Here is an 11,020-nt window from a genome sequence, read left to right as displayed (position 1 = left end):
GAGCTCAATAACAGCCAAATAAATCTATTAATTTATGCCAAGAAATATAACCAACAGACGTTCAGTTCATACTAGCAAGCAAAGGTATCTTAAAGCAATCAAGTTATAAACTTTGCCACTAAATACAGACTTGGAGAAAAGTAGAGCTAACGGGTATTCATGAACATTATGATTAATCCATTAAGGCTTTTCAGTACTCTCTCTGGAAAGCTGATTGTGACTTCCTCTGATGGTGTAAAATATAGTCTGAGAGTTGTGATCTCTTCTATAACCCTTCTAAAATGTTATTTTCTTAATACTTACCATGGAAATATTCTCATCACTCAATTTCCCACTGTTACAACTTGCTGCCGTTTCCAGGATAACAGTTTTTATTTGAACTCTACTTAGTGAGACTACTTGTCTTCTGCTGTTTCCCAGGAAAGTATCTTAGTCTCACCACAGTTGATGAAGACAGGGCCCCCACCTGTAGAGTAACAACTGTAGGAATTTATTCTCAGGGATCAGAACCAGAAACATTGCCCTCATTGTTCGTGAGTGGATACATTCTCAACAGCAAGAGCTAAGACCTTGGTAGCTAGATGAAAGAGTTCTCACAAGTGTGTATGTGTGTGCAATGTTGGGTGGCAACTGAATATGTATCTTCTTGCTTTCATTCACTTATTTGCTTTATCACCACCAGATCACTAACTCAGTTACTAACCCAGGCAAGTAAATGCTATACATAAAAAGGCATTTACTTTTTTGAAATACTGATCTTTGAAATAAGATCAGTATATGTTGTACATTTACTTGCCTGGGAGTCTTGCACACTTGTAGTGTGAGGAATTTCAATAGTAAGCTAAAGCTAGAAAGGAACACATAAGAATGGTTCACTCGTTTGCCAAACTATTTATAGTTTCTCTGCTTATTCAAAATCCCAAGAAAATTCATCGCCTCATATAAATTAGGAATTTCTAGTGGACAAGAATATAATTTCCTCAATCTATCCTGTCTTATTTCAATTTACAGGTGTATTTATGGTTAAGAATAACTATTAAGGACATCATAATATCTTCTTGCTTTTGTTTTTTCAAACAACAACAAAAAACACATTCCCAGTAAACACAAACTAAAATCTCGCTAGAGATAATTCATTGTTTTCATGCTGCTCTTGAGATAAATGGAGTTCCCTGTAGTTCTGTGTTTGTGTCTTTGAAATGAGATCAGAAACAATAAGCTCAGGTCCACTCTAGAGGAACATGAAAGATGCCTTAGATGTCTAATAGGAGGAGAGTCTCCAACATTTTTTTCTCCTTCACTGAAACCATATCCTTTCTGCACAACTGTTGGACAGTGATGAGCTCAACTCTTCAGCAGTCTCCTTCTCCCTTCAGAACCCCCTGGGAAATACTCCAATGAAGCTAGAAACACTCAAAATTTCTCTGTAAGACTGACTGTTCTGTGTACTGCTAGATCGAAATTCCTGGAATACCTGAAGTTTTTCCTATGTAAATGAGAGTATGAATTTTGCATACCAGAGTAAACAAACAACACACTGGCTGTCTAATTATCTTTTCCCATATTCTCCCTTTCTAATACAACTTAATTTTGTGTATGTGTGTGTGTGGGGGGGGGGGTCTGCTTTTCCTATATGTGCCTCATGGAAAACTGATTTCATGACTACCTCAACAAGTATATGGTAATCAGATTACATTCATGAACTAGTAACCTGGGACTATGGTTTGGGAAGGAGGAGGGAAGGGGGTATGTGGTGATGATGTTGGGTCTTCACAGGGCTTCTGGGAAAGGTTTCCTGGCTCTTAAGAAAACAAACTGAAAGAAGTGATTCGTTTTCTGCCTCTGAAAGCTGCTACTTGTTTATGTGATCCAAGACCTGATGCATACAGGAAGGAAAGCCTGAGGGTGGCTGAACCAAGAGAAAGAATCAGATCCTTGAAGACTTTATTGAATTGTTGATTGTATTGTACCTGGGGCCTGTCTTCTTGTTATTTTGACTTTCAACTACATAGGGTTAAGAAATTCCCTCACTCAAAGTATTTTGAATCAGATTCAGGGAAAATTTATTCTTGTCTCAGTGACTCTGTCCTTCTTTCTAGCTGTTGCTCATTGCATGAACCAATGAAAAAAAATTTTAATTTCTCATTGGTTCTATTGAGGGTTGCCAGATAAAATGCAGGAAATTTCATTAAATTTAAATTTTAGATGAACAATGAATAATTATTTTAGGATAATTATGCTCTGCACAATGTTAAGGACATACTAATATGAATAATTATTTGTCATTTATCAGAAATTCCAATTTAGCTAGGGTGTCCAACTTTAACTAGGGTGAAATTCAAATTTAGAATGTCTTATAATTTTATTTGTCACATCTAAGCAACTCTAGTTCTATTAGAATAATATCAGAAGGAAGATTTTTAAAGTTTCTTTTCAATAGCCAGGGGAAAATAGCATAAAATATTGTATGTGATTTGATTCACAGGTAGCTGACCTGATCCACAAGGCATTTGGGCATTCAGAAAATAAATAAATAAATAAACAAATAAATAAAACCAAAAAACCCTCAAGATTTTTATTGGAAAAAGATAGATGATATAAATAGTTAAAATTCATATGTGCAAAACCCCAAATATACCTGATGAATCATTAAATATATTACCAAGTAATAAACTAAAAAATGGGACATTTCCTCCAACACTCATCTTGCATTGCTACCCCTAAAACATGCTTGTGGAAGGCATTGCAATCATCCTCTCTTATTCTCAGGGATTATGATCTAAGACCCCCAGTCTTGGATTCAGACTTCTGAAACTGCAGATAGTACGGAATCCTATGTATAGCTGTTTGATTTTTTTCCCCTATACATACATATCTATGATAAAGGTCAATTTATAAATGAGGCACAGTAAAAGATTAACAATACTAACAATAAATAGAACAATTATAACAATATGGCTCCATCACCCCTCTTGAGTCTTAGGACAATTATTAACTAAAACAAGAGTTTGAACACCAACGTTGCTATACTACAATAATCAATCTGATAACTGAGATAGCTACTAAGTTAATAACAGCCTAACAAGCAGAGTATACAGCTTAGATGCATAGACAAAGGGTTGATTGGCTTCTGGGGTGGAACCAAGTGAAATGATGCAAGATTTCATCAATCTGCTAAGACTAGGCTGCAATTTAAGACTTATGCATTTTTTTATTTCTGGAATTTTCTATCTAATATTTTTGAACTGCTATTGACCATAGGTAACTAACATTATAGAAAGCAAAACTGTAGGTAAGGGGGAACTACTGTACTTATAAACTGAATCCTGCTTTTAGTTTTCAAGTCAGGCTCATGTCTGTACAGGTAGATCCTGAGATTGGAGCTCTCCAGGGTATTTAGTCTCTGCATTGATTGGAAAAAAAAAAGTGTAAAACAGTGCACTGGAATGAGATAAACAAAGTTCTAGTTTTGAGGCTCAGAAAATAAGACTAAGAAAAAGAAAATAAAAACATAAGCGTGCATTTTCTTATTTTTGCAAAAGTTTTTTTTAGGATTTTTATACTATATTAAACACAAAAATTAAAAAATTAAAATTAAAAAAAGGATCAATCAACATATTTCTCAGAATTCCATCCAGAGTTTCAGTCTCTACAGCCAGGGTGGCTGTGTCCTTTTTCTCCTTTGCTTACCCCGATTTCTTTGAAAGATCAACAGAGATGACCTGTGCTCTAGTTCTTAAGATCAAGCCAGCTCACCAAATCCAAGACTCTGATATGTCCAAATTGTAGAAACACGCTCTTTCCACTCTGGTCCACCAAAATACTTCCCATACAGGTCAACATCTTTAACTACTGACTCAACTTTCTCAAATTCTACAAATATCCACACTGCTTTATCATCAGGGGCACCAGGAATTAGAAATATCACACACTTTCCAATGTTGCCATATGTTTCACATTCTTCCTTGGTTTCCACTTCCAAGTTTTCACCCACCTCTCCTGCACCAACCACGTTTCCGACACTTGACACTTAAGCATTTCAATTAATGGACTTGAATCTGACTTCTTAGATGCATCCTTCTTGGGGACGACTGCAATGGATCTTGCCGCCGGCCTTACTGATCTTCTCCACACATGGTGGTGCTCAGCCCCTACTAGTGCTTCCCCAGGCTCTGGTCCTCATGGAAGCTGTAATTCTCCATGATCTTCTGGGTCACTGTGCTTCCATGCTAGCGAGGAAGGAGCTGCTAGGCCTGGTGGGAGACGTTGGTCTGTCCTGTGCCTCGTACATTGGTGGGGGGGAGGGTTGAGAGGGAGGATTGCAGCTTTGGAAGACTGTGATGGAGGTCTAGAGCAGGGGTCCTCAACCTCTCCCCCCCTTGCCTCCCGGGTCACAGACAGATACTGGTCCATGGCTTGTTGGGAACCGGGCCGCACAGTAGGAGGTGAGGATGGGTGACCTCTTGCTGTCAGATCAGCGGAGGCATCAGATTCTCATAGGAATGTGAAACCTTTTCAAGATTGCACATGTGAGAGACCTAGGTTGGATGCCTTGTGAGAATCTAACATCTGATAATCCCCCTTCCACCACCATCTCCACCACTTCCCACTCCCCCACCTCCTATACCCACACCCTGGTCATGGAAAATTGCCTTTCACGAAACTAGTACTTGATGCCAAAAAGGTTGAAGACCGCAGGTTGAGTGTCTCCTTCATATGGAAAGTCTCTGGGCAACTCTTTGTCCTCCACCAGAGAAGTGGGTGGGGCGATGGCAGCTCAGCCCATATTTCTTTCCCTCCTCTCTGGCTCATAATCTTCATCTTTATCAAAATCCGGATTTGGTCACCTTGAACACCTGCTGGCTTTCTGTCTCTACACCTCTCTTCTTTTTCTTTTACTTTTGTCTTTCCAGTGTTATGACAGAACCGTGAGAAAGGAGAATTGTCACCACACACCTGGTTCGAATTTTGAGTTCTTTAATAGCGTGGTCAAGAGTAGGCTCATGCCAAGAAAGCTCTTGATGCCAAACTAAACTAGCCAGAAGCTTATAAAGGCAAAAACTGCAAGTGGGCTACATAGCAGGGTGGTAAGGGAACAAGGAACGAAAAACAAAAGGAACAATCTCTTGGATTTCAATTAACAAGGTATATAATTACATGGAGCTTGTGGCTAGGAAGTTTTTAAATGGTCAGCAAGAATTGTCAGGGTGGAAAGCTCAGGGGAACAAGGCTGTGGGTCTGTGGTCATGGGAACCTTACAACAATTACACATACACACTGGGGGGTCATTTTTAAGTCAGCAGACAGCTAAGATGGAAGATTTTAACAAAATGGAGTTACTTAGGCCAAGCAAGTTATTGCAATTATTTTACATATTTCATTTGCTATTTCATTCCCCCCTTTTAGTTGTACATGAGTCAATTCGTTGATTCATCGGTTATGGGTATGGAATTATAATAGGTTTTTACATGTATAAATTTTACAGAGTTGGTCTATAGCAGATTGCATGTAATTGAAGTTAGAATTCATGTCTTGTGCAAGGTTAGTTAGCCCTAATTTTCTGCAGACCTGGGCAGTGGTGCTGCGTGCAGCTGTTTCTGCTATGCTGAACCCAATTAAGGCAGACACTAGTAGGGAGGCAGCACACTTCCAATGAGTTGTTGAAAGACCAGAAGGACTGAATAAAAGGTTCCCTTTAGGACTGCTGTAAGCATATACCTGGGGAAGTACATGAAAAGTAATACATAAGATAGGCTTACTGTTTAACATTTCAGCAGTAATACAGGTTGTAAGACCTATGTTCAGAGTTAAAGCAATTGGGATAACAAAGGCAAGGGTTAAGGAATGATTACAATGCATTCAGAGAATTGTTAACCAGTAAATTAGTCTATTTTGGGCAATTGGAGCCTCACATTTCAGGTGTGTGTTGGCTGGTCAGCCTGTGGTGTGGTTGAAGCAGGTAGGCGGGCTCAGAGGATGATATTGAGAGCATTTTTGGGGGGGTCTCTCATTGCAGTCTAGTTGACTGAGCAAAGTGGAGTAATGTCAGTTTCCATAACTCTCTTAACTTAAGTGTGATGAATCCAGGCCAGTATCGCGTTTGATTTTGAGTGCCATTTTTTTTCCCTAGGACTTAATCCTCAGGCCCTAAAGCCATCGGAAGGTTTGGGCCCTTATTTTGCATTGACTTGGGCACAGGCAGGGCATATGTCAGTGGCTGTTGCAGCAATGCTTTTTAAGTCATTGATATGATAAAAAATGGTTTAACAGCTTAATTTGGTACCTCCCAGGTGAGTAGTAGAATGCAGTTGTTTTGCCAAGGTGTGTCTGAGAGTTTCAGGTAAAATAATTTTAGTCCTTGACCCACCATCCAGTGGAGTTTTTTGAGCTCCCACTAAGTCCGCCTGTTCTTCTTCCTCTTGGGTATATGTAGACTGTTCGGGGAGAGAAGGAGCTGGAAAAATTTTAGTTAGCAAGATAATTCAGGGTTTAACTGGGAGTTCTGCTGCCTGTTGAGCCACCTGGTCCACCAGGCAGTTTCCAGTTGCTTCTGGAGTGTCCGACTTTTGGTGTCTCCTGCAATAACTGTCGGCTACCTCTTTGGGGAGCAATATAGGCCCTAGGAGGGCTAAAATTTCCTCCTTGTTTTTTATAATCTTATCTGCTGCGGTAAGAAGACTCGTTCCTTATAGATTATGGTATGCATATGGAGTGTGGCAAAAGCACACCAGCTGTCGGTGAAAATGTTTACCTCCTTTCCTGTTTCCCAGTGCAGGGCCTGAGTAAAAGTAATTAACTCAGCTTTTTGAGCTGAGGTATCTTGAGGCAATGCCTGTGACCAGTTTATGTCATGAGCCATGGTTATAGCTGCACCAGCCTTGCAGACTCCCTTTATTACCAGGCTGCTGCCATCCGTGAACACGTCAGCATCAGCCTGACTTAAGGGAGTGTCCTGAAAATTAGGTCAGCTAGCCTGGGAGATGTTCAACTTGTATTTACAGTCACAAACTGGCATTTCCAGATTATCATCGGGCAGCAGGGTGACCAGATTGAGGCACTGAGTACGAGAGAAAGTCTAGGTTGGTCAAGTAAAAGGCTTTGATACTGGGTGATGTGAGTGTTTGACATCCAGTGACCAGAGGCTCCTCAGAGCAGAGTTTCAACATTATGGAGAAGAGTTAAAGCCATGTTCTGGGTAAAAGTCAATTTATCTGCTTTCTTAACTAGTATGGCTGTGGCTACAATGGCCCAGAGACAAGAGAGCCAGCCAGAAGCCACTGGGTCAAGTATTTTTGACAAGTAAGTCACCGGTCTTCTTTAGGGTTCTAAGGTCTGAGTGAGAACCCCTTTTGCAATTTCTCGTTGTTCATGAATGAAAAAGTGGAAAGTCATGGTAACATCTGGGAGGGCTAATGACAGGGCTTGGGTTAGAGCCATTTTTAACTGCTGGAATGCTTGTTCCTTAGTAGCAGTCCATTTTAGGGGCTGATTTCCTGCGGTGGTTGTGTACAAGGGCTTGGCAATTTTAACAAACCCTGGGATTTACAGCAGGCAATACCCTGCCACCCCCAGGAATTCCTGTACCTGTTTCTTTGTGATTGGCATGGGAATTTGAATAATGGCTTCTTTCCAGGCTGAAATCAGGGCTCGTTTACCCTTTTTTTAGCTGGTATCCCAGGTAGGAAACTTCAGTTGAGTAGAGATGTCCCTTTTTCGCTGACACACGGTAGCCCATGTCTTGGAGGAGCTGTAACAGAGCCTAAGTACCTTTTAAACAGGTGTCCAGGTCTGCCGCCATAAGCAAGAGATTATTTACATACTGGAATAAAGTATATTCAGGGTGAAAGCTACAGAATCCTGAAATATCCGGTTGCAAGGTATCCTTAAAAAGAGTCAGGGAGTTCTTGAGACCCTGTGGCAATTGAGACCAAGTTAGCTGATTTGGTGATCCCCGAGTCAGGATCTGTTCATTCAAAGGTAAAAATAGGTTGACTGGCAGGGGATAAAGAAATGGAGAAGAATGCATGTTAGTTGGACTTGGTGGCCCCCAATAAAAAGAGTCTTGGCCTCCTCAGTCTGAGTTATTTTCAGTTTTATCAGTAGAAGGCAGGACCAGAACTGACTTTGGGTCCTCTATCTTTGGGCAGCGAGGGCAATTTTTTTACCCAGTGACCCAGCTCTTTACAATATACACATTGATTCTTGGCTAGCTAGATGCATCCAGTTTTCTTTTGTCCCTGTGTTTTACATGCTGGCCTTGAGCCAGGTTGGGAGGCCTGGATGGCAGCAAATAATACTTTCACCTGCCATTTTGTTTCTCTGTCCATTTTCTTGTCTTCCTGTTTCTGTTTCTCAGCATTTTGGCTATTAAAAACCTTCTGAACTACCTTGAGCAGCTGAGAAAAGTTTATTCCTGCAAAACCCTCCAGTTTCTGCAACTTTTTCTGGATGTCTGGAGCTTCCAGAGCTGCCTGAGCCACAAATGCCAGATTAATAGCTCAAACATTCTCGGGAGCTGAAGGATCAAAAGGAGTGTAAGTCTGAAATGCCTCTTGGGCACTCAAGAAACACCCCTGGAGATTCCTTGAGTCCTTGGAGAATTTCAGTAGTTTTAGAAAGATTGATAAGTTTGGGGGCTGCTCCCTTTAAGCCAGCTAATAGAGTCCAGTGATAAGTTTTTAATGTTCTAGATCCTGCTGAAGTGTTAGGCTCCCAATCTGGGCAAGAGGAGGAAAAAACCTCCTTTAACATTTCCTGACTTTTTTCCTTTGTTCCAGCTACTGAGGCTAGGAGAAACTTTTTAGCTTCAGCTTTAATAAGTTTTGGCTTTTCAGAAGTAAACAGGGTTAAAAAGGAGCTGCTGGCAATCATCCCAGGTGGGATGATGAGGGTACATGATTGATTTTACCAGGGAGGTTAAAACCTATGGCAGATTTTGGCAAGGTTTCACTCTCTTGAGAAACAGTAAAACAAGTTTTCCTTGAAGAGTTAGCCAGGGGCTTTTGTATATAGCACCCTGTTGTTTTCAAGTTAGAAGATCTGTCTCCGTATAGTGTGGTTTATGGGGAGGGGCCTGAGTTTTAAGAGAACATATTTTTAACAGGGGGGGTTTGGGCTAAATTTAACCATTGGTCAATATAGGAAAACTGATCAGGATGACCAAGAGTCCCTGTAATGACCTTTTAAACAGATGAGTAACATGAACATTCAAAGACCCTGTAGGGGGTTAATTCACATTAAATGCAGGTCAATCTGTTTTACAAAGGGTCCAGAGCCAACCTTTTGAAAGGCAGACACTGTAGTCCTCACCAAATACAACAGAGAAATTTTTCAACCTACGGTCCAGAGGACTGACAGGTTGTGAATTTTGTGAACCCATAACAAACAATGAACAAACAACAAGCAAACAGTTAAAACACACAGTTAAAACACAATGACAGACAAGGCACATCCAGACCAAATCAGAAGAGTTATGGATCCCTGGAACAAACTCAGGGCAGAAAACCAGCCTCGTCAGGCCATGACTCCCTTAAACAGAATTGTGGCCGCAAACAGAACAAAACAGATTCTTACTGGTAAACAGAACAAATTCTTACCTCTTAGGAGAATGTAGATGGACTCAGGAATTTTTGAGGCGGGAAGAAATTAGCAGTCATTCCTTCTCCCTCCAAGCCAGATGAGAGGTCATGGGGCCCTGGAATGATTCAGGGGCACCTCCCCTGTAACTTCTCCATCGAACTGGAGACAGCTGGAGCCAGGCCACCTCCTGAGGTTGGTGACTTCTCACTGGGACCTCCAAATGTTATGACTGAATCATGAGAAAGGAGAATCACCAGCACACTAGGTTCGAATTTTGAGTCCTTTAATAGTGTGCTGTCAAGAGTAGGCTCATGCCAAGAAAGCTCTTGACACTGAACTAAACTAGCAAGAAGCTTATAAAGGCAAAAACTGCAAGTGGGCTACATAGGAGGGAGGTGAGGGAACAAGGAACTAAAAACAAAAGGAACAATTTCTTGGGTTTCAGTTAACAAGGAATACAATTACACAGAACTTCTCACTAGGAAGTTTTTAAATAGTCAGCAAGAATGGTCAGCTCAATCAGCTCAGGGGAACAAGGCTGTGGGTCTGTGGTCATGGGAATGTTACAACAATTACACGTACATACTTGGGGGGGTCATTTTTGAGTCAGGCAGACAGTTAAGATGGAAGATTTTAACAAAATGGAGTTACTTGTGTTAAGCAAGCTATTGCAATTATTTTACATATTTCATTAGCTATTTCACCAACTCCCTCTGCCTCTGCCCTTCTCCCTCTGGCACTTCACTACGTTCTCAAAATCATTAGGAAACATAGGATGCTACTTGTCAGTCAAGAGAATCGGAACTTCCCCTGCAGAAAGCCCCCCTGGGAACAACATCCTTCAGTCCCGCCACAACGTGCGTTGGTATATCCACAACCTGCAGGTCGTCTGAGGAACTACCTCATCTCAGGTCAAGACAGGGCCAGAACTGTACTTTATGTTGTCCTTTGGCTCTTTGCTTGAGTGAAAGCTGCCTTCTTCACTTGAAGCAGAGACTGCAGAAGCTTGAAGGTTTTTGTGTGTGTGTGTGTTTGCTTGTTTGTTTGTTTGTTTGTTTGTGTTAAATGCCAGCCTGCCCATCCCACTTTACCCATGAGCCATGGTGGCACCCCACAGAAACCTGTTGATGGCCACAGCTTTGTCCACTCGTGGCTGATGCAAAAGGTTTTTCTTAAGGTGTTAAGCAATGTCCTTAACCTCACATTTTTAATGTCTAAAATGAAAAAACAACTTTTTACCAAAGAGGATTTTTTGGTACATGTAAAAGCACTTCACAGAGAAGTCTAGTGAAATTATAAAGTGGCATTGTGAGTACCTCAGTACAGATAGGTTTAATGAAAATCATCAGCTAAAGAACTATTAAATTCTGAAAATATTCTCACTACTGTAATCCACAAGCATTCCACCTTCTCCTACAAAGAATCTGTTTTATAGCATGAC

General features: G+C 40.9%; 1 pseudogene; it reads right to left on the bottom strand.

Moving 5' to 3' along the window:
- Nucleotides 1–3,729: 3,729 nt before the first annotated feature.
- On the bottom strand, nucleotides 3,730–10,674 carry LOC103270368 (annotated as a pseudogene).
- Nucleotides 10,675–11,020: the final 346 nt, after the last annotated feature.

This window comes from Carlito syrichta, unplaced genomic scaffold (genome assembly GCF_000164805.1).
Source record: "Carlito syrichta isolate Samal-C Ts95f unplaced genomic scaffold, Tarsius_syrichta-2.0.1 Scaffold309814, whole genome shotgun sequence".
In the NCBI taxonomy this organism is placed as follows: domain Eukaryota; kingdom Metazoa; phylum Chordata; class Mammalia; order Primates; family Tarsiidae; genus Carlito; species Carlito syrichta.
Note: the sequence above shows the minus strand (reverse complement) of the source record. Positions and strands in the feature narration are given on the sequence as shown.